The 24,338-nt window shown below is 40.6% G+C and overlaps 1 protein-coding gene across 5 annotated transcripts in view; it reads left to right on the forward strand.

The window, feature by feature from the left end:
• Positions 1–24,338, forward strand: part of DIP2C (disco interacting protein 2 homolog C) — a 326,524-nt gene that overhangs the window by 85,184 nt on the left and 217,002 nt on the right. The window lies entirely within an intron of this gene.

A 24,338-nucleotide genomic window follows, 5' to 3' on the forward strand; every position in this document is an offset into this window, starting at 1 on the left:
CATGACTAAATAATACCTTAAAACGTACTTTACATGTGTAATCTTCTGGCACTAGCAACATCATTTCAAGTCAAAGCTGCAGTAATTAACCATTGCAGTATCTTAGTGAGCTAAAATGGTTCTTAATGTCTTTCTGGAAAATTAAATTGTTCTCGTTCCAGGCTTTACTAGTAATCGCGTCTGGGAACGTTAAGTGGGAGCTACAAATGAACCTTGGTGAAGTTCACAGAGGGCCCATGGGATGTTTTTGGGGTTTGTGTGGGCTTCTTTGGCTTTCTAATTATTCTTTGCAAATGAATTTTAAAGAGATCTTAATTAAAATGTTCCGGTTTTGAGCTTTTGTCGTCTTTGGTTGGTGGCAGCACTGATGTATCTCCTTTGGTGACAGAGTAGCTAAGGAGGCTGTGAGAAGAGGGCTGCAAGACGTCATTTTCTGTGGTGGAAAAAAGGAATAATTTCTATATGGTGTGCAGAAGCAATATAATAGATCTAAGGTAGCATTTGGGTTTTATTTTTGTAAATTCAGGTACTAAAACCCTTCTCCCCCTCCCTGCAATCCTATTGCTCATCTGGACTTTCAGAGCAGTTTCTACAACCAAACACGCTGGATGTCTTGTTTCTTTATTTATTCACTGTAGATATTAAGTGGAGCGAGTGCTCGTTGTTTTCCTCTGTGTCAATTCAGCCTGGTGAGATTAAGCGGGGGAGGGTGGGGTGGGCAGAGATTTCTGTCGGCGGGGCTGTGGATTGCTGTTTATTAGATGACCCACATACATAGGGCCCCTGTTGTGACATGTGATTTTTCAGCTCTTCGGTGGATACCGATGGTGCACAAAGACCCCTTTGAGATGTGGATAGATGAAAGGGGACGAAACAGCTGGTTTGGTTTTATCTCATTCAGGTCAGATTTTTTGTAGTCAATGTGCAGCATTAATAATAATAAAAACAGCTGTTGTATACCAGAAAACCTGCCATAAAAGAGACGTAATTACTGAGGGGGACGGTGCTGTCATTTAACCCATCCTTACTTCAAAGCAGAGATCTTAGTTTCAGGATCAGGAATGATGAATGGCTGTGGCGTTACTGTTAAAGTATTTGCATTGATTATTTTTGTGTTTGAAAGGAGGAGGCAGAGATCATCCTTGATCCTGGAGTGTTATACAGAAATGCTTGAATGCATAAATAAAAACCACCTAGTATCACAGAGATAAATGGTTGATAACTAACTTTTAGCTCTTGAGGTTTTAGTAGGAAAGAGAGAAACCTTGAATAGTCAAGAATCAGCAAAACCAGGAAGGTGTGAAGTCTATAGTGGGGAGGAAAGACAGACTAGGTGGGCAAAAGGAGAAGGGATCGACTATGGAATAAAATTAAAACGCCAAGCCCATGTAAAGGCCAGACTCTTCTTTCCCTACAGCTCTCCATCTATGGGTCTAGGACAACTCTCCATGGGGACAACTCTAACCGGAAGCCTAACCATAACTCTTAATGTCTTCCCATGGAGAGTTGTCCCTGAGTAGAGTTGGCTGAGGAGAGTTGTCCCTTCCTGCCAGCTAGTACCTTTCTGTAACTCGTAACAAAACTGTGAGGAATCACTGTCAGCATATGCTCCAGGGGTAACTTTTCTGGAAAGCATAACAAATTCAGCGGTTGAAGACAGTTACTTATAATGTACAGAGGAATCTGGATTCACGTGAACCAGTTAGTGGAAATCTGTGGGATTTTGTCCAGAGATGGTGATTTCAGGAATTATTTCTACAACAATTCCTCAGAAGTGAACACTGATGTAAATCCAGATTTGATGGTACATATTTTTTAAACCAATATTAGGTATATTTAGCCTAATCCTGAGTTATGTCTGTGCAAGCTTACTGAACTCACTCTTTTCTTCTGGGTTACAAGTAGATATCCTTCTACAGTAGGCTATTTAGGATAAATCCTTCAACTGAAGCATGAGAATTCTATTATAAGACTCACACACATTATTATATCACTGACTCTGTGTATAAGATTCACAACCAGCTGGTTCCTTTGAATATGTCTAACTTCCAGTTCTTTGACTTCAGTAAGTTTCTGTTATAGCCTGTACATTGTTATTTGGGAACTCAGTAAATCATAGAATTGTACAGTTGGAAAAGACCTTTGATATCATGGAGGCCAACCGCACCCCTCCACTACTAAACCATATTTCTGATTACCTCATCTACCCACCTTCTAAATACCTCCAACACTGGTGGCTCAACCACTCGCCTGGGTAGCCCATCCCACTGCCTGATAAACTTTTCAGTGAAGAATTTTTTTTCTGATTTCTAATCTGAACCTCCCCTGGCACAACTTGAGGCCATTGTTATCTGAGAATTAGAAGAGCTGACTGTCATACCAGACCTTGCTCAAAATGAATATTGTGATCACATGAAATTTTCTGAGCCACTTGCCTACATGTATACGCTGAGACATCCATCTCAGCTTCCTCAAATGCTGTCCTGCTATGGAAAAGAAAGGGAAAAGAAATGACATCGGGGAGCTCACCAAAACTCCCAGTTAAGAAACAGACTTCAAAAAAATTAGTGAATGACATTAGATTTTGACTCTCACTCTACAAGTGTAGTGTCTTACTGTTTTCTGACTCCTAAAATTTTGGAGTACTTTCATTTTGCTTAGCCAAGCATAGAGACAAAGGTCTACTTTTACTTGAGATCGGAAGTCATAAGAGCAGCCAGGAATCCAGAGTGCATTTGAGATCCAGCTCTGCTTTCATGTTATTTTAGGGGCATCTTGAAATCTGGTTCATGTTGAATGTAATCCCGACCTCCCTTCGTGCCAGTTGATGGCAGAGCTACTCTAAGGCCTTGAGCTGCTTTTCCTATCTGATGTTAGTTAACTGGAACTGAAAACAGTATACTTGATAACAGAGTATAATTATTTTGTAGCCTAAACAACACCAAAGAGGTATTTCATTTTAAACTGCATTTAAAATGGCTCTTGGCCTTGCCCGAGTTTGGTTCATATGTTTGATCAGAGGGTGAGCAGTAATTGCAAGAGATTTTAAATGATTTTTAAACACAAAGTATGCAGAAGTTATATTAAAACTATTTATTGTATTTTTTTCTTTAATGCCTATAATGATTGATATAGAACACAAACTGAATGTTACTATTTGTAGCCTATATTTGTTACTTGACTGGAATGTTAACTCTGTGGATGTTTTGTGGCTATCATGACTCTTCTGTGCTCAATTCTGTGTCTGCGCTAATGAAACCCAGGGGGTTTCTTCCACAGTGACTTGGGAATGTGTGACTCAGTGGCTCAGAGACTGCTAAGCCGACACAGGGAGAGATGTGCATGGTCTCTGGAGAGCGAGAGCTGTAGGAAATGTGCTGAAATAGGTCGTTCCCCCATATTCATGAATCATAGAATCGTGGGATAGATTTAGTTGGAAGGAAACTTTAAAGGTCATCTAGTCCACCCCTCCTGCGGTGAGCAGGGACATGAATCAAACTTGAGATTGTTAATAATCTGTAAATTATGCAAAACAAGATATTAGCTGAGAGTGTGGTTGTGTGATGGTTCATGTCGTTAGTTTCCTATATCTGCTAATAGACACTGCAAGTTATAGCTTGAAAAATCTCTTTGTAGAAGGATGGTAGGAGCTGTGTAGCCATGAAACGCTCACAAGGGTGGCTGGGGGGGATGGTATATGTGTGTTTATGGATAGAAAGTAAATATTTATGCAGGCAACATCAGCTTAGTTTCGAATAAAACAGAGCAAGTTCACTGGCATATTAGTGTTGACTGTGAAGTTATTGTGCAAAAATTTTCATTGTCATATATGACCTCTTAGCCCTAAACACAAACCAGTCAGCTTATGGTGTAGCTAAGAAGGAAAGAGGGAGGGACAAGCAGGAGGGAAGAAGCAGGATATTTAACCAGCTGGAGAAAGGCTGGATTGCTAAGTTGGCTGTAAATGTGTCCCAGCTATGGTTGGCAATAAAAGAAGAGATTTTAACCTACGTTGGTTGTACAGTTGGCTACTCTGACAACTGAGTGATGTTTTTCATGTTTTTTTGCTAAGGCTTTCCTCAATTTATTTTAGTTAGATCTCCCTCTCCCATTAATCCTTGCTGAGTATAAACTGTCCTCTAATATTAGAACAATGGAAATATAAACTTAGTTTTACCTAAATGTTTTTTTAAATCACTTTCTTTCTTTCTCTGGCAGAACTACTAATGTGTATCCCATTTGATGACTGAATGTTTCTAATCACTGCATAGTGCTAAAGAGCTGGTCTAATGTCTAGAGGGATTTAAACAAAGTGGTTTAAATACAATTTTTTGTTAGAAGGGTATTCTTTAGAGAAAGAATGAAAGAAATAATGGTGACAATAGAGAAAGATTAAAAAAAACATGAGGCCGTTCTCATCAACTCTAATATTCAAAATTCTCTGCTCCATGGGAACTGTTTTCAGCTGCCGAAAGATTTTAATTTCTGAAAGTATTTTCAGGGAACTATCTATCCAAAACACCAACTGAGTGGATTGCAATAGAAGAACGATCAATAAACACACATTGGTAATGCTGTGGGATCAGTAACTGTTAGAAAGTGTATCTACTTTTATTAGTAAAAATTCCTCAAAAAATTCACATTTTTGCTCTAGTCAGTCATAGACTTCACTTTATTTGTTTTATGGGATCATTAGCAGGGCACACAAGCAAAAACTTGTTCATCTGACCATTTATTATTTCGCATATCTGAATCTTTGTGTATTTGCAGCTGAGCGGTGACTTGAAGTCTGTTGATGTGATGGAGGAGGCAATGAACTTACCCAGAGGTCTGGCTACAGACTTTGAATGTCTTGGAAACTTGGAAAACTGCATTAATGTCTTAGGAGAATGTACACAACAGGTGTCTGATCCAGCAAACACAAAGCAACTTGAGTGTTACTCTAAAGAAAAAGAAAATAATGGTAGTATTTTGTGTATGGTTGGATCTGATCATGTTTGCTGGACACTGCTGCATTTAACAAAAGGATCATTGCTTGTAGTTCTACTTTGTTTTTCTGCTGTCTATTGATTCCTTCTGTTTATGTCAGAAAGTTGCATGGGCAACACCAGTAAGGCTGTTTTATAAGCATCAGCCAGATTCTTGGCTTTCTTGGACTCCTAACATACAGTACAACACTGAGCCACACCTTAGCAACAGTTACCTACATCCCTCTGTGGCTTAATTACAAGAGAGAAGAAGGAGGGCTCATATTCTTGGGTACCCAATGTGTGCTGCAGATTCCTGCTGACGTCTGTGTTGTCTGGGGTGATCACGTTACCCTGACAACCAGAACATCCCTGTTTTCAGGGCTGGTCCCTGCATCTCTTTGGATGTTATGAACGTAACTATTTTTGCTAGATGTGCACCAGTTTTGTTTTGCACGCTCTGTGAGATGGACGTGTACAAACCTCCCTAGCAGAACAACAAAGAGATCTCCATCTAGGAAGATGGATGATAGGCTGTCTCACCACGTTCAGGTGGTGAGACAGCCTGCCAGATCCTGACTCCTTTGTACTTTCCTCTCGAGCCGTTTCTTATGTTCATAGAATCATAGAATCACTAGGTTGGAAGGGACCCACTGGGTCATCAAGTCCAACCATTCCTAACGCTCCCTAAACCATGCCCCTCAGCACCTCATCCACCCGTTCCTTAAACACCTCCAGGGAAGGTGACTCAACCACCTCCCTGGACAGCCTATTCCAGTGCGCAGTGACCCTTTCTGTGAAAAACTTTTTCATGATGTCCAGCCTGAACCTCCGCTGGCGGAGCTTGAGGCCATTCCCCCTTGTCCTGTCCCCTGTCACTTGGGAGAAGAGGCCGGCTCCCTCCTCTCTACAACCTCCTTTCAGGTAGTTGTAGAGAGCAATAAGGTCTCCCCTCAGCCTCCTCTTCGCCAGGCTAAACAACCCCAGCTCTCTCAGCCGCTCCTCATAAGACTTGTTCTCCAGCCCCTTCACCAGCTTTGTTGCTCTTCTTTTTTTTTTTGTTATAGCCTTCCTTCAGTTCTGCAGAATATAGTGATCCCAGTTAAAGCCAGGTTCTGTGTTCTTTCTTCCTCATTAAATCTTATGTTATTTATTAATTGTGGTCAGTCTAATGGTCTCACATGGCTGGAGCGGTGAGCAAAATCGCCTGTTTATTCTCTTGGACCAGTCAAAAATAATGGAAACTAGAACCAGTGGGGGAAATAATTTAACATTTCAAGTCCTTAAGGAAGTCACAGGCCTTTGTAACTGTAATAAGCACATAAATTTTCTACAAAAACTATTTATTGGAAAGCGTCCCTGCAGACATCAGCCTGGATTTGATTTCTTGCTGTCTTTTTACTAGCGCAGAGTAAGAAGTTTAATTATCTGATAAAGTATTTCTTTCATATAACAGATTACTTCAGATTCACAGAACTGCAGGTCAGTGTCTAGAGAGGCTGTACATCCAGTTTCTTATTTTATCTGTTCTTGGTTTATTGCCAAAATACATCATTTTGGTCAGTGTGCTTTCTTGATTGCTCTTTTTAGAAATTGGATTTAAGATTGTAAAACAAAAAAACCCCAAACTTTTTGGGAAATTTTGACAATTTGTGACAGTAATCTGAATATTGTTTCTTTGGGAACGGCATTCCGTATTCAAGGCCATTTAATGATTTCTAGCTGAAATACACATCATCTATGAACAATTTTCCCTGTCTCCAGACACCAAAGTGCCAGCCCTATAAATTGAATACCAGGCCATGTTTTTCATGGCTCACACATTCCAACCAGGAATACTATTTCTGCAACTGGAGTTTTAACTAACAGGTATAACGATGTATAAGCCAGAAACAGTCTCATTCTTTCTTTCAGTTTGTCTTGGATTTTGCACTGCAAAGAGCCGTAAATGAGAAGAAAAGAAATTTTAATCCCTAAAGCAATCAGGGCAAATAACGACTGTCACATGCAGACCATGTCTATTAAGAAAGGGTGGTTTCTCACAGCTGCCTTCTTGAACATCAGCGGTGTTAGAACCATGAGGCTGGTTCTCCTGTGGCTAGGAGCAGGCGGTCACAAATAAAGTGTGACTTTGCTGTGAATTTAAGAAATAGTTCCTTTTCTCCCCAAAGTATATTAAAATAATTCCTTCTTCTATTTTTCTTAGGTGGAACGGCTTGTCAAAAGTTGTTCAGATGTCTCACTCCTTACATGGAAATAAAGTGTTACCAGAGCCATCACTGTTTATTTTGGCAGTTCTGTATTTTTACCTCGTATGCAATGTCGTAATTCCTCATTTTGAGAAACTGTACTTCAGAAGCTACTTGGTGTACTGCTGTATTGCTGAGACCCTTAGGCAGGTAGAGTGCAATGGGCATTGAATTTATGGTAGTAATAGAAAAAGTGGGTTTTGTTGAGGTTTAAAATCCTTAGGTCAAAACCAATTCACTTGGGACTGCAGAAAGGGACTTTACTGTTAATGTTCTTAGGAAATAGGGTTTAGATTGACCTAGAGAGATTGTCCAGTGTGTTTCTTTCTCTTGGCTGGAATCAACTGTGTATGTATCTTTTGGTTGATTTATGAGGGCCATTTACAGGGACACTAAACAGGGTCATTCCTTGTGGAGTAACTCCAGACTGTCTTCATAGGGGCTGAGTGGATGAGTAGTGCCCAGAGCTGATCGCCAGCTTTCGCATGAGGTCTAGTAAAGCCGAACAGTGTGGAAGGACTGTTTGGGAACCTTGCAGGCTAAACACCTGTTTGTCTTTCCAAAATGTGTTGATTAGCCACTATGCAATTGCACGGAATTAGTAGTATGTATCCTGCAGAAAACCGGTTGTTGCCCATTCTGTAGTTCTCTGTGTGATTGTTTCTTTTCGTACAGAATCACTGAGAAAACAAGTAACAGGCTAAGAATGGGTAAAATGCCATGAAATCTAGGATGCAAGCAACCCCTTGTGTCCGTTAAATTTGCTGAAAGCAGATTAATAAGGGTCTCTTTCAGAATCCATTTTTTTCAGCAGAAAGACCCTGCTGTATGCAGTTTTCCTGTGAGGTCAAGAATATTATTTTTTTTAACTTATCCATGAAAACGTACCAAGAAATGGAGTCCAATTCTGAATTTGAATTTAATTTTGTGAATATTCCTCATAATTTCTGCCATTACTCATTCTTCTCCCCCTCTCATCCCCTTCATTTTGTATGTGAAATGTGTAATCGTAAATAATTTTTTTCTTATATGACAGAGGCACTTAAGCCCCAGTAAATTCATTGGGTTTTGCACAGGGCTGTTTATTCTTACTGACATAAGCGAGAAATGCACTTGTGTGTCTTAGGAGATTACATCGCTGTCTTTTTTTATGACAGCTCTCCATCATGTTTTATTCATCATAAATAAACGAATCATTTTAAGACTACTACTGTTAGTTATAATTATTTTACTGTTTACTTGTGCATTTCCAGAGACGAGGTGCTTCATAACAGGAAAGAGATTTCTGTATTTTTCAGAAGAAAGAAAGTAGAAATCCGCTGCCTATTTTTTGCTTTTTTTTTTGTTCAGTATGACATATCACACCAGAGCTAGTCACATGTGGGCAGAAATTAAATACAGCTCAGCTGCAGAACCCCATCTACATTCCTGAATTTGCAAGTGTATAATTGTAAGTTAGTTTCCTAGCTCTACTGGTTTTATGGCTTAATGGCTTTGAATCTAGAACCAAGGGGAAAAAAAAACCCTTCATATTTTCTCGTTCTATTTCAGAGCTGTCTGAAGTCTGATGTGATTTGAGTTTTACTATTGTGAGACTGACCATACCAGCTCCCCATGCTGAGTATCTTGTGGCTTCGATTGTCACACTCCAAATGTGAAACTGAAGTTACGGTTGCTATATCTTTGTTCCACTCTCCAGAGTACTCAAATAAATAGTCTGAATGCAAGACTGTATGTGAGCCCTGTTAGTGAGTGCTGGAGTTGGTAGACTCTTGCCTCCTAGAAGGAGTGGAGACCAAGCTATAAGACCAGTTGTCTGTGAATGGCACTTTCATTTCGTGCAGGCTTTGGAGAGGCAAGGCCTCTTTCTTGATTTTAATGACCTCTTTTACTTGCTGTAAGAAAGTTTCATCAGCTACTCAGAAATGACTGCTTTTGTTTTCTTGAAAGCTGATGTGTTGCGGTGATGGTGAGTGACCTGGGAAAAAGAAAAAAGGAGAGTGATTGCTTTCAAATCTCCAGTGACACCAAAGGTTTAATTTGATATCTCTAAGTACAGTCCTTGTGCTAAAGGCAAGAAAATTAAGGAAGGCTTTTCCCCGATCTCCAGCCTTAAAAGCATTAAGTTTTACTTTGATAATTAACTCTTCTTGCAGTTCTCTGTAAGGAAACAATTGAGCTATTATTGGCAAGATTAGCTAAGAAATGCAAAGATGTAGGAGTTTAGTTCCTGGTTCTGTTCCGTTTTATTTTTTCCTATGACTGTACCTTCACGAGTCTCAAGCTTTTGCATATATAGGTCTATGTAGGCACAGCATAGGCAACAGCTTCTGTGGTACTTGCTTTTAATTGCTTTACAGTGAACTGCACAGTAATAATCCTAAAGGTTTAATTTAATTAAATGCCGTGATGGTTTTGTTGTGTATTTTGGGCAATTTCTGTACTACATCTGCAACTCCATTTAGGACAGGCTATGGCAAACCTTGCCCCTGGAGACTTGTATTGTGCTAGCAATGTAGGAATCAGCAAGAGCCTCACACGGGAAGACTTGGTGCTAGGGATTTCTTAGTGGGGTAGGTTACTCAGAGGGAATATCAGAGCTCTCTAGTGGAAGCGCTTAGGCTTTCCTATTGGTGTAGTACCGTGGTGATCTTCCTGGGCATAGCCATTGGTGTACAGTTCTGCATGATGTTAGGTCTTCTTCAGTCTTAAACCTACAGGAGCATCTCTTACAGGGTTTGGAGCACGCTGTCCAAAACCCTTGATTTATTTTTATATGAATATGTCCGCTATGGTTATCACTAAAGCCAGCAGCAAAACAGCTTTGTAAGCGTTGTTTTGCATGCAGTATTTCTTTTAACTTCAGAGATAAATTTGCTCATAATACGTGATAAAAATACCGAGCTGAATGTACAAAGCAGTGACAGTTCATAGTTTTGTAGCAGTTCTCATGTCCAAACTCTCCAGAAGAGTGTCTGGTGCTCCTTTCTAGTTTACATCACACAAAAAGTCCAGTCACTGCTGTAACGGTGAAGCTGGCCATAGTTTTGTTAGAAATCTTGATCTTTATCTCCGCCCTTACATTTTTCTTTGTTTATTGAGAAGTGCTGGCTGCCTGACCTCTGCCAGCTGTCCTTGGATCCTAGGGGAGTATCCAGCAGCTGTGAGTAGCTGGAGCAACTTCGTTTTTGACCAACCCATTCCTTGATGGTGCTCGGCTCTTGCACGTCCTGTTCCTGGCAGACTGTGACTGAAGCTGCTGAGGAAGGTACTGCAGTAAGTCCGAGGAAATAGTGGGCTGTGCCCTTGGTGTTTATTACTGGGGCAGGGCTGAAGACCCATCATGGCTGAGGATTTTCCAACCCCGACCATTCTGTGATTCTGTGTAAGATTTTTGGCACCTGTGAATCCATTCCCTTGGAAGCCAGTGTATCCTTTTGTGTTGTTGGCTTTTTTTTTCTTTTCCTGCCAAATTATACATTAAATACATAAGTACTGATGTGGGTAGTGCGGAACAGAGCATGTATATGCATATGTCAGACATGTTTTCTTACTATTTTTGGCAGTATGTTTTCTCTGCCTGAAATAACAAATTTTGCATAGCTCTGTTGCTGTTGCTACCACTCCAGCTTTTTTCCTTTTCTGTTCATAGATTTTTAAAGCTGGAAAGGAGCCGTGCATCCTCTAGTCTGCTCTGTTGTATCACATAGGTCATAGAATTTCATCCAATTATTTCTAACGTCATTACAATGTAACTATTCAAAATGCCTCTAGATAATCTTTCCGCTTCCCTCTTTCTTGCTTTCTTCTCTCTCAGATTCAGTAAATTTATCTTTTTGTTAAATTTTTTGCTTCTTTATGTCACACCTTGCCTTTTGTCTCATTGTTATTTCTCATTTAATATTAAGTTCTCTCTAGTTTTGTATACACTCTCCAATAGGATTGTTCATGGATCGGAAGAAAGGTTTTAGCATTGTTTCCTGAAATAACCTCCCAACTGCTAATGTTGCTTCTCCCAGTTGTTAATGGCTGCTTGGCTGAAATAGGTGGCTGTAGCTTTGTTTGTTCACCTAATTGTGATTAAAGCATAGTAAGGAATTTCTATTTAGGGCATGTAAATGTTACCTTGAAATCCCAGGTTAAAAAAAAAAATTGACCTAAATGGGCAGTTCACGCTTCCAAGCCCTGTTATAAGACTGACTGCAAACAGGCTCTGCTGAGTTAGTCATTCAGAACTCCTGGAAAAACAAACAAATAAACAAACAAACAAAAAGACAGCTGCCAAGTGGTGCCGAGGTTGTGCGTGTGCATGCTGCCCAGGTTGCAGTGGTTCTGTGGGATACCAGTGCTCCGGCACAATGTCTGAAATTGCTTGACTTGCATATGCCATACAGTTACTGCACTAATTCAGTGTCAAGTATCAGGTGTTTTCTATACCTTTTCTATACCTCCATCTGCCTCTGAGGGCAATGGGAGCCCTGCCCTGGAATAAGACTTCTCCTGCCTTCACTTCTAAGGACAGCACTGACAAATGTATGAGCTGTGCTACCTGGGTGTGTTCAGGTCTCTTCACTGCTTTCAGAATGGTGACTAAACTGTACTTCCCTTTCCGTGGTTTGTATAAGATGACCCAGCCCTTAGGAACGTTCATTCACACTTGGGTTCTGGATGGAAGAACTGGATACCATTACCTCTAGTGTCCTGGGAATGCATGCAAGGAGGGGAGCCAGGGACTGGGTCAGCCAGCAGCCGAGCGGAGCCTCCTGAGAGCCAGGTCAGCACCAGCTGCATATTTGGCATTAAGATTTATGAGGACTTTTCACTGAACAGAGTGAGTAGGTGTCAACGTGTAAGTCTGACTGTAGATGAATGCAGTCTGTTGTTGGTTGTGTGCATTAGACCCCCATGATGTGTATATCATGTGAAAATACAGATTATAGCTGATAGGATGATGCAGCCCAGAGCCACTTTCTGAATGTTGCTGAGGTTCAGCGGCTTCTGGTATAAAAGCATGGCCATTTGGGAAGAAACACGTCTTGGTCTTCATTCTCCAAGACAGGAGACTTTAGGCATGTGAGTAATCTTGTCCGGACTGAAATGTTAGTGATTTTAGCTGTGGTTTTATTTTAATGCTGCATTTGTACAGGGAAATTATATAAATAGTTGCTTGTTACCAGGGACTATTACAAATACTACTGAACAGCTGCTGGAAATGTCAGACTTTTTGGTTGTTTTACTTTTTTTTTTTAAAAAAACACAAAAACCCAAACCCCGTGCAGTATCGATTTGCCTTTGGATTGGAACCATGGACCAAGTGGTGAAATGCTCTGTATCTGATTAACCACTTCCCTGCATCATTCAGTCACCTGTGAAAATGTCTTTCAGTGTGGCAGATTTACAGGTTAGAAAGCAGAAAACACTGGACTTCAGTTCCTTTCGTATTTGCTGAGTTCTGCTAGGAGTGGGAGTGGCAGGGATACCCGTGAAATTAATCCAAATGCATGTTAGGGGCACTGACGTCTTATTCTACTATTCCTCAAGTGGGAGCAAACAAATGTGTTAGTGTTTGCTACTCTGTGTGTAATGATGTAATGCTCTATTTAGCAGATCTGGTTTTGAAAAGATAACTTCCTTTTGCCATTGTTTGATTCTCCGTTTGCACCTAAGGATGTTGGTGACTACTGGTAAAAGATTTTGCCTCTTTTACATTTGTTGTATAGGCTTAAAATTTACTAAAATGCTTTTAATATATTGCTAAAATGCTTTTATGTTTTTCCACTGTAATCAAACATTGTGTATCCTATTATTTCACTTAGACGTTATCAAAAAGATTACTTCCCATATTGCTCTGTACTGCTGATCCTCAGCTTCATACCTGGAGATGAATCCTACAAATTCACTCTCACTGGGTGTTGTCGCAGGCTGCTGTCCCTCTTTGGGATGACTGACTGTCATCTGCAGTTTGCATCCAGGGCTTCACTCTCTAAGAAAAAGTGAGACTCTAGATCCAGAACTAAGTTTAATCTGAGTGACCATGATGCAGCTCAGAGCATATGTAGGTCAGACTTTTTTCATGGGAACTTGGGAGATGTAGACAGTGCCGTTTCAATTATGGTGTCACGGGTCAATGCAGTTTTTGAATATAGTTAAATTCCACACCAAACTGTCAAGAGGAGTTAACTGTGAGGGTTTGGAACAGTTTTCTCAGCACCTAGCTAGCCTGGTAAATTGTGAAATTGCATCTGTTTCTGTTAAAACCAAACCAAAATGATTTTTACATTAAAACTTCTGAAAATGTAAACCAAGGGTATAGCTAACAGTTCAAAACCACAAAAGAAATAAACCTGCATAATTTGGTGACCTAAACGTAAGATTTTGGAGGTTAGCTTGTCATTTTGAGATGCTCAAAGCGGCAAATCCTCAGACCTCGTACTCTTTCTGTGTACCTCAGATGAGCTCATTTCGGAGCAAGCATGTTTCCAGAGTGGACTGAAATATATTTGAACTCGGTTCTTTCAATGTCTGAATACAACTCAATATCTGTGAAATAGCTTAATATTTTAATAAGAGGGTATTTGTTTAGTTTATGGTGCATGTTCAGAGGGAGGTTTGTTGTGTGAAAGGCAGTAAGTGGATGTCTCTGATCCCTCAATTCTTTCATACCAAAGAGTTGTCTAGGAGTTTGCTTTCAAATAGTTTATTCTCTGTGATTCAGTCCTGGCTCTATTTCAGCTACTTGAACATTTACATTTCCAGATTTTAAAACTTTGGACTTTTTCATCCAAATCTTGCTTCTTCAAGCCTGCTCTTCAGAAGCTTAAGCCTAATGCAAGATTTCATTTTAGCTATCATTTATCACTCCAAAGCCTTTGGGGAAAAAATGTTACACTGCTTCCTTGCCAACTACAGTAGCTTCAGTGAAGAGGAAACACTCCCTTGGGATGGTTATGAAATATATTTATTACTCTTGAAAATGAACTTCTGAGTATTTCAGGGAGTTGCTGACAGGATCGAGCGTGTTTCTTAGACACCTTGCCATCACCTGGAAAGTACGGCAGTCTCTGAGGCCTTCCCAACTCATAACGTCTTTTGGAATCCACTGCAACAGAGGACTGGATTTTTTTGGGTCCCCAGTTTTTGATCACACATGGTGGCTGTCTGTCGCCTTCTTCTTCACATGGGTTGCCTTCAGCCTTATATGACAATTATGGATGATGGCTGATATCTGCAGTACCAGCTTTACATCAATGCATCAGCAAGAGGGAGTAAGAAAGTGTACCTTGCCGTGCATGATTAGTATGCATCTTAGTGGTGGGATTATAAATAAAATAATAGGGCTTGCTGTGTATCATCAGGCTTATCTTTGCTTTAAGTTACAGGCATTCAGCCTGGTCAGGTAGGCAAGGCTTGTCATGGCAGCACTACTTCAGGAGTGTTTCCCTGATGGAGCATCTTTCAGCTCCCTGTTTTCAGGGAGGGTTTAAATTAATTGTGTATGCCTACACACTCATAATATATCTCTTCCCTTGTAAAACTGAACTCCAGCTTTAGTCTCAGGCAGGGAACTGTTGTAGTTGCCATTTGTTTTAACTAAGCCTCTTATGCGGTGCAGCCCAAACAGGGAGACTGAGCAGTTATTGCTGTAACAGAAAAAAAAATATGATTTTTTCTGGTCTTGTGCTAAATGGTGTCTGTTCTGGCAACAGCTCGGGCCCCTGTGTAGGATAGGTATTATGCACTCTGCTGAATCTCTGTGGTCTGAGCCACATCTCAATGGGCGACAAGAAAATTGACACTGAAGCAGGTGTATTTGTTTAACCTAAGGCATGACAGACAGTGTGGTGTAGACTTACAGAACACACCATCTTGATTTTGTCTTTTTGCTAGACATTTGCTTTCTGTTTCTAATAAGCATAGGGTGCAGTGCCTAGAGGCTTCCACTGAGCCCTTTTGCAGCTGAATTAGTCTTCTGAGAAGCTGCATGGTTGTAATAGGCAGGAGAATTCCAGGCGCCTGAGCCAGCATGCATTGCTGCTCACCTCCTGGTATTGAATTACATCCACCGTCATCCCTGCAACCTGCATCTCCCTGAGCACTGGGGCTGGGAAGGAGCACCACACAGTCATTTGCCACTCCCTTTGTGCATTTCCTTTTCTTGAAAGAGCTCTGTGGAACTGAGCTGAAAAGCTTCTATCAAATAAATACATCTAAGTGACTTTTGAGCATGTAATCAACCTATGTAATGTTATGACTGTGTTAATGATGCCTGTTTCTTTCACTTCCAACCCAAACTATTCTATGATTCTATGATTATTTGTGGTGATCATTAGTTTCTTTGATTTTTTTTTCCTAGAATAACTCTCAACCTGATTGAGATCTCTGATGGTTGTCGCATTACAAAGAATCTTAAAATACTGGATAGACTTGATCTAACAGAGGGCATTGGAGAGTAGGCACAAGGCTGTGTTTCTGCTGTGGGAGCTTTCAAGGGAACTGTGGTTCCTCTAGAGTTTTAGAGTGATTATACTTGTCACACTTATGAATGGGGTGCAAAGGCTTCTGCAGGGGGTGGGGGTTTGCTTCCTTAATGAGTGTATTTTCAAAGAAAAATTACATTTCCGTGTCACATGAAAGAAACTAATGTGTACACAAATGCTAGCCATTATTTGGGAAATGGCTCGAGCTCAAAAATTCTGGCTGGAAACCATTAGGAAGAAAAACGTTCTCCACCATCAATTAATGCACTGTTTTTCTTTTCCTTTCATGTCGCTAAGCAGGCCAAGAGATAAGGGGCCAGCTGTAATCCATCTTGTCAAATGAGTTAAGTCACTTCATGTTCTACCAGTCATCTGGAAGATGAAAACTCCATTTTGCTTTGAGTTTGATTTTTAGGTCATATTTTTCAAATTATCTTTGTTTTTACTCAATGTTCTTGTCTTCTACTTACATTGATTGAGCATTCTGATCCTAAAATATATAATACAGTGTTGCCTTTAACACTGCATAGTGTCAAAGGAGAGGTGTTAACTTACGTTTGGTGTGATACTTAAAACCAGCAAAGTAGATTCTTGTAATTAATTGCCTTCTCTGTCTTGAGAGCTGCATCTTCATCACAGATTCTAATTACAGAGGGTGGGCTTTGGTCGGAGATCTCTCCTTGAAACCAGCTAAATCGGGCACTGCCAGCACAGCAGCGCGGGAAGATGGGAGCCAGTGTCAGATACTCTGCAGGGCTATGAAGGGCTTCTGCCAGCTGAGCAACGGTGATGTTCTCTGGGACAGTTTGAGAAGGTGGTGCCCTCAGCTGCGGCACACACCTCATTGATTTTGCTACCTCCAGCAGGCTACGAAGGCTTTGGGAAACAATGGCAAGACTTGGCAGTAGTATCTTCAACTTCTGCAGCTCATCTGTCATAGTCCGGAATGCCCTGGTGCTTGTCCTGAGGCCTGAGTCTGCACAGTTACACTATTCTGGATTCAAGCTATCCAGATTAAATGCCTGTCTGTTTTTCCAGACTCTCTGTTGTACCACCAGTACTTTGCTACTGTGGTGCAAAGAGAGGGAAATACAGACTGGACATGGATTTTTATACCTCCATCCACTGTGCCTGAGGTCCCTGTGTATGTTGCTTCCCCTTTGTCCTTCACTCCAGCTGCTAAAGAAAATGATGGCAGAAGTTACTGTTAAAACCACTCTTACGGGCAGCTTCTCAGGCGTTAGCTCTTGTAGACATCTCAGACGATGGGAGATGGATGAAAGACTTGGGGGTGTTGCAGATCTGACTCCTGTGAGCTCCATAATGTGGAGCTTTGCCTAGTGAGGAGAGCAACACCCTCAGTTCTCTGTCTTGCTCTGTCAATGTTTTATTTTATTGAAACAATAGTCAAATCTAATAGCACATTTAAAGGCATGCCTGACCTTTCCTGTGTACAACAAAATGTTTTGATTGCAGAAAGGACCGGAAAGGAGCTCGATAAAGTTATAATATAAGCATATTTGAATGCCTTTGCTGGAACCCAGCGTTCTGCTGCTCTGTGCAGCTGTAGAAGGCAGCCATGCTCACAGCCTGTGTTCTGCATTCATAAAGTCCCTTTAAAAGAAAAGTTGTCTTTTATGTCACTCAGACTTGTGTACTGACTAACAGAAATAAAACACATTTCTCTGAGCTGAACACATCAGGTTTTTAATGCTAGATATTTCTGGATACATTTTTCCCTGGACCACAGGAGACCACTTGCCAGTGTTACAGTGCATCATCTCTGCTGGAAACACTGACAATGATTTGCGTCCATAGTCAGGGAAGAAGCTAACTTGTGGGGACCATGTACTGTGGGAGGTAGGTCTGCTCCCCAACGGCTGTACATCAGACTGTTAAAGACAACTAAATGTCAGTCAGTTGGTGATCCAACGCTGGGACGTCCTGTATGATGCTGGTGGTCTACTGGGATTTGTTGGTGCACAGAAAGGCTGCGGCTGCTCTGGCAGTGGGACCAGCTGGCACAGAGGAGTTCCCGCAGCACCATCGAGTCTGTTACGCTCCAAAATGGGTTGGTCTCATCCCAGCTGATGGATGGGCAGAGCTCACACCAGAGCTGAGCGAAACTGTCTTGGGAGGGCACTGCCAGGGTCTGTCTCCCACTGTGAGAGCATAGACGATCAGGTTCCTTCTCCTGGGAACATTCCCTGGCGCTGCTTAATGTGTTGGGATAGATGAAGCTTGCGATCCCCGAAGAGTGATTCCATTAATATAAATCTTACGTAGGAGGACAGCTCTCATTTATGAAATAGGTTCAGTCTTGTGTGGGAAGCTGAGGAGAGGAGGAAGATGAGAAGAGGGATTTAACCCCTTGATTTCTGACGAGCTTTTATTATTCAGAAAGGAGACTGAGTGAGCTATTGCTAAGTAACATCAGGGGAAACTCTGCATAGGTCATTCATCGGGTGGGACACCCAGTTACTGTTCTCCTGCCTCTGAAGCAGGTGGTCAGTGGTTTGTTTGGTTCTATGTAGTCTCAGAAAAAATGCACTTTGTCCTTCTGTCTGACCAGATTTTTTCAACTGAAATTTCAAATGTTAGTTTTAAAATAGTTCTTCCTTTTCTGTCAAAGATCTTTTATTTGGGTTTAGTTTATTGTCCCGCAGACACAAAGTAGGTACAGGACACAGCCTGTTGCAATTTCGTTGTTCAGACAAAGTTGCCTCCATGTTTCTCCACCACTGAAGTTGTATACAACTCTGAAAATGACAAGACATTAAGGGCTGTTCGTGTGATTTGTGAGTAATTCGAAAAGATGGAGATGAGCTCTACCTTCCCTCCTGCCCAGCACGCTGGGGGTAGATTTATATTCCTTTAGCTTTACTTGGGCTTTATAGTGTCAGTTTTTAAGACTAAGTTAAATAAAAAGGCTGTTCTGTTTGGTTTTAGACACACGGTGAGAGTGTCTAAGAGCAAACTTAGAAGCAATAGCAGACCTAATAGTGTTGGATGCCATCTGCAATGTATTTTGGCTATTGCTGGGTTTCATTCCAGTCTCACCAATTACATAGTTTTATTAATGTCTGTGGACTTGCTTGACAGTCCAAGCATTATAATATAATGGGGGTAAATAGTTTGTTATTGGGTTTTGAAGTGGTGAGCTTTTTTTCATATACATGTAAGTGAGTTGTTTGTTGAATGCTTTCATTCCCATTTTTTAATCCTTCTTCACAAAGTGTATAAATTATATCTAAGGTTGTGTAATCCTTCTTCTGTGCTGAATCCATTTTAGAATGACCTTTGTCTTCCTCAGTTGTCTGAAATGAAACCCTCCTGATTGGTTTGTGTTTCTATCGCACGAACTCCATACATGAGATGCAGGGAAGAAATTGTCTTCCTTAACAGGAACTCGTTCTTTACAGAAGCCGATGAACTTCTTAAGAGATGAAATTAATGATGATACTAATTTTAATTCTGTTTCTGAATAAATAAAGTGTGGTTTAGTTTCTGGCTGGCAGGTTTGTCCTTTTGTAAATCACATCTTCTGAGGCTATTTACATGAGATTTTCTTTTTTTCCCTCTAGTAATTTTTTTTTACCTACAATCTGAGGAAAAAAATCTCCACCAAACAGATAATACATCCCACACCAGCTTCCAAAAGCTAAATCAAAGAAAAATGGAAAGCTCTGCAGAGCTGAGAAGCACGTGAACCAGATGAGCCCTAAAAGTTCAGTTGCCTGCTTTGAAGGGTAATTTCATTGCATTCTGCAGGCATGGATTTCTTGTACTGTTTCTTTGTTGTGTTTCCTAAAGAGTCATCATATGTGACTGTGGGTCTAGGAAGAGAAAGGGGTAATATGCCCAAACAATGTTATAAAGCTGGCAATGTAAATTGATTTTCTTGTTTTAGTTTCTTTTTTTTTTTAACTAGAAAAGGAAAAAGATTTCAAACATTTGTTTGTTATGCAGAGAGCATCATATATTCAGTAGAGATATTGTATTTGTATTTCTTTTCATGTGATGGAGAGAAGGGTGTGCCAGATAAATTTCTTTCACAGAAAATGTTACATCAATGTTATGCATTTCATCTCAAATTTCTGCCAAACTATTTTAACAAAGCAACTTAAGAAACATACCCTTCCAATATTAAAAAGTGAAATCAACGTTTGATGCTCTTGTGTGGATATACAAAACCAACATATTTAGTGCTATTAACCAGTTTATGCACTGAGAAAACTGTGCTCACTTTGTTTAGTCTTCAGGTAGGAAGGTTAAAAATAATTCTTACCGAGTCATGAAATTTGCCATTTGGGGGGCAGGTTACAGAGCCTGAGCAATACATGGTGTAATCAATGTAGAGAAAATTTCTGTTCTTGGGTAGTATGTGTCAGTCAGAAGGTTTCCAAATTTTGTATACCTTATAAATTGATGTGCAACATTTTAATAGGTTCTATGCAATCCTACCTTTCTGTTGGGCACCACTTAGACTTGGATTAATTATTAGGAGGAAATTTTTTACTATGAGGGTGATGAGGCACTGGAACAGGTTGCCCAGAGAAGTCATGGAGCCCCATCCCTGGAGGTGTTCAAGACCAGGCTGGATGAGACAATGAGCAACCTGATCCAGTGGACAGTGTCCCTGCCCATGGCAGGGGTTTGGAACTGGATGTACTTACAGGTCCCTTCCAACCCAACCCATTCTATGATTCTAAGACTGCAGATTCTGAACAGGGTGATTTTTTTGACTGATGAAACATTTCTAAAGCAAGTTGAAAAACGAATGTTCAGGTTAGAAATGTCAGCAAAGCATTCCTTTGGAACTCAGAAGAATAAAGAGAGTTGCACTTGCCAAATTAGGTCTTTTCTAATGTGCCCTGAAACCACCAGACTGGCCTTGAAATGCGTTTGTTCTGAGAGGATAAACTAATTTTGTTTATATCTTGTCTGTGCCATTAAAAATCAGGTTTAGGCATTAGTGTAGAGCAAATTTCTGTGGAGAGGTTTCTGTGAAGAAAAGGAAATCGTTGTGGTTAATTTGTGGTACTTGCTGGCACAGGCTGACTTGTTACTAAGCAGCCAATGTATTTGAAAGGTTTTCCATTAGCATGTGATGCTGCTTTAACGAAGTTGTTAGGCCTCACCATGATGACTTTCACAGGTAATACCAATAACATTTTTTGTGATCCAATTTCTTTCATGAATGTATTATGGAATAATTTCAAAGTTCCAGTAGTGCTGCATTTTTGGCATACCAGCATGAACTGGAAGTGGTATGTTAGGTATATTATTAATAATAAAAATGCCAGTAAAACCCATACATGTACCTATTGAGTAGAGTGGGATTCTTTTGAAAATCCTAACTGTAAACCTGAAATAAAATAGAAAAAATCAGTAGAGAGAAATGGCAATATAATTATTTTCTCCTGTTCATAGAGGTGCTACATGGAAACTGTTCGATTCAGAGTTACTCCAAGGTGTAATTTAAAAAAAAAAAAAAAAAAAAAAAGGAATTGTTGGATAAGGTCAGAAAATAAACAAATTCTCATTAATGATTTACACTGGAAAGCACCAAAAAGTGGCAAAGTAATTTTCTCCCATCAGCTTTCAATGGAGAAGTTATGGCAAATGATAAGCGTGTGCTGTAATGACTGTTATCTAGGTGATGGCGGGTCTGTCCAGCTGCATGGGAGTGGGATGCTGCTGCCTTTGTGCTTGGGATGGTGGCTTGCTGGGGCCGGGCAGGGGAGGCACCGCCAGCTGTAAAATGCGAAGTCTGCAAAAGAGGAGGGATTATGGAATGTAATAAAAATATTCCAGTTGAATCTTTAAATGTTGTTCATTTAAAGATAACTCCTCCACAGTAGCTGGAGTTTGAATGTGGCCTGTCAGGCTGGTGTACCCTTCAGTCTGCTTTACAGCAGCAACAAAGTGTCATAGAATAGTCAGAATCATAGAATGGTTTGGGAACTGAAGGGACCTTAAAGGTCATCCAGTTCCAACCCTGCTGCCATGGCAGGGACGCCTTCCACTGCATCAGGCTGCTCATTGCCTCATCCAACCTGGCCTTGGACATCTTCAGGGTGGTGCTTCCATGACTTCTCTGGGCAACCTGTTCCAGTGCCTCACCACCTAATACCTAATCTAAATCTCCCTTCTTTCATCTTAAAACCATTACCCCGCCTCGTATCACTACATTCCCTGAGAAAGTGTCCCTTGCCGTCTTTCCTATTGATTCTGAGGCAGTGGGTTGTCACAAGCGATGGGAGGTTTGGTTATTAATTTGTACGCCTGGTGTCTAGATGCTGTGCATTAGGACAACTCCATGCCTTTAGTAGTTGTGCGGTACTTTTTTTCTGAACTCGGGCATTTTCAGGTAGGCAATTACCATTTCTTTAGATTCACTTGTGCTGCTTGGGGCAGGACAGGGGGTTGGAGGAGTTGGGTTTTTTTTATTGTTCTCTCTGCCAAAATGACAGAAGAAATACAGAATGATTTTATTTTTAGAGAAAATGGTGTTCAGTTGCACTCCTAGAGCCTAAGGGAAAAGAGAAAATCCAATGTTTTGGGAACTGACAATTCTCATTTCAACACCAGTTTCCTTTATCTTGTTTTCATATATGTTGACTGTTTTTTTTTTGTTTTTTTTTTTTTTTTTCCATGGAGCATAGTTTCCTTTGTATACAGATTTCTCTGGTAATTACGAGAGCCTGTCTGTTTGAATTTATCATGGTTTTGGCAACGAATGTCCATCTGCAGGCACTTTTCTGAAAAGAAATGGCATGTGTGAAGCATAAGGAGGGAACTAAGGCTCTTTTGCTTCTGAGCCCAGACCCAGACACTGCATGGAAGAAGACAGGTGTCCCCATGTGCTTGGGAACATTGCTCCCCGTAGCCACCAGTTGCTGCGTTACTGGTTTGGTTGTGTTTCTTCTTTACTAGAAATGGTAGCATGTACTAAAAGCAGACACTTGATGATCTTAACTATCAAACCCCATTAGCCCAAAAGCATGCTCTCCCTCCAAACCTTTCACTTCTCTTCAGCTCAGACTTTGTTCATGGGTCTAAAACACTGTTTATAGCTGAAACAAACCCCCGATATGCTATAAGTATAAGGGAAAAATAGCGATTGCTTTGGTTATGAAGAGAAACCTGTGCAGAGCTGTGCCATGATGGGTACCTCTGTCTCCTCTCTGACGGCCAGACATCACCAGGGAGAAGCTCCCTGCTCTCCCCAAGGGAACCTGACTAGAGCTTCAGTCTCCAGCCCTGTGCTGTGCACTCGTGCTGCTCTGCAAAGTCTGGGCAGACTTCTTGCAAGGCATCCCAGGGTGCAGTGTGTGTATAAAGGGCAGGGGTACCTCTGCCATAGCTCATTTCATCTTTCTCTTCCTTTAATTTCAATTCAGTTTGGATTTTGGAATTATTTGGGAAAATATAAGTATGACCCTTGGTTTTCCAGTAGCTTTTTGTCACAGTAAGAGGAATGAGTAAAATCACAAGTGTAATAACTGACTGCCTAACCCTCTGCTTTGCTCTGATTATGAAATAAATAGCCCAGCAGGTAAGGGGGAGTTTTAGGACTCTTTTATTTATTTTTCCCTTTGAAGAGCTGTTTTCCTCTGTGCGTTATTACTATCTGCTGTGTCGCATTACTCTTGATCTGCATAGAGAAAGAGTTTGTGCTATACATACAAAATAAAAACTGTTCCAGTTATTTTTCATCATTTTAATTTTACTTATTTCATGCAAAATTGGGCTGTCTTAGGCTGTTGGTTCTGTTGTTCTTGCCAATCTGAATACCTGGCTAGATGACAGGAATTACTAAAAAAGTAGAAGATGAAAGATATATCCTGAAGGTCTGTGAGCAGATTGTGTTTCACTTTTGAAATGCATGGTATTGCAGCCATCGTGTTACTTTTCTTCATGTGAAGGTCTGCAAACTCTGTTTTTTTTTTCCAGGGAGATGCTGTTATATAAAGCTGAGTGAGGTTCTCAATTCAGTAAAACCAATCTGTTGACACTGCTAATGGGTGGAAACAACTCTGGCAGCAGTTATTAAAATTGGAGGGATCTGAGGCATGTCTTCTTCTGATAACCATTTAGAAACAAATAATAACTTTTTTTTTTTTTTTAGGTCCTTAGCAGCTCGCATTTCTAGCAGTTCAGAAAGTAGAGTGAATTAGGCTTAGAAAATGTAAACAACGAGTCATCCCAGTTGCATTGTGTTCTGTGTGGTTGGAGATGGAGAGTGGTGATTTGAAGGCAGACTGAGTGGTCTTTGAATTATAATGAGATATCCAAGGCATTCATTTTGCTTAAAGAAATTGTTTTTCGTTAATGTTTTGTGCCTCCTTAACTGTAGAAGGAAAATTAGAGGGATTTTAATGTTTTTATTGATTTTTAAGGATTTTGTGTTAGTTAGAGATATGGGTAATAAGATTAATGGAAATACCATTGAAAGCTGTAGCAGAGCTCCCTTTAATTTTGGCTGCCCCAAAGTTTCCATCAGTAACAGCTTCTAGTGTGAAAACTGCTTCCAAAGCTGTTCAGCCTAGTTCTGAAATAAAGAGCAAGGAAGAATTTCTTTTTGCCCATTAAAACCATGCTTTTTTGGCGCATTGGTAACCCGTAAGAGGGTTTTACCT

The sequence above is a fragment of the Cuculus canorus genome, chromosome 2 (assembly GCF_017976375.1).
Source record: "Cuculus canorus isolate bCucCan1 chromosome 2, bCucCan1.pri, whole genome shotgun sequence".
NCBI lineage: Eukaryota > Metazoa > Chordata > Aves > Cuculiformes > Cuculidae > Cuculus > Cuculus canorus.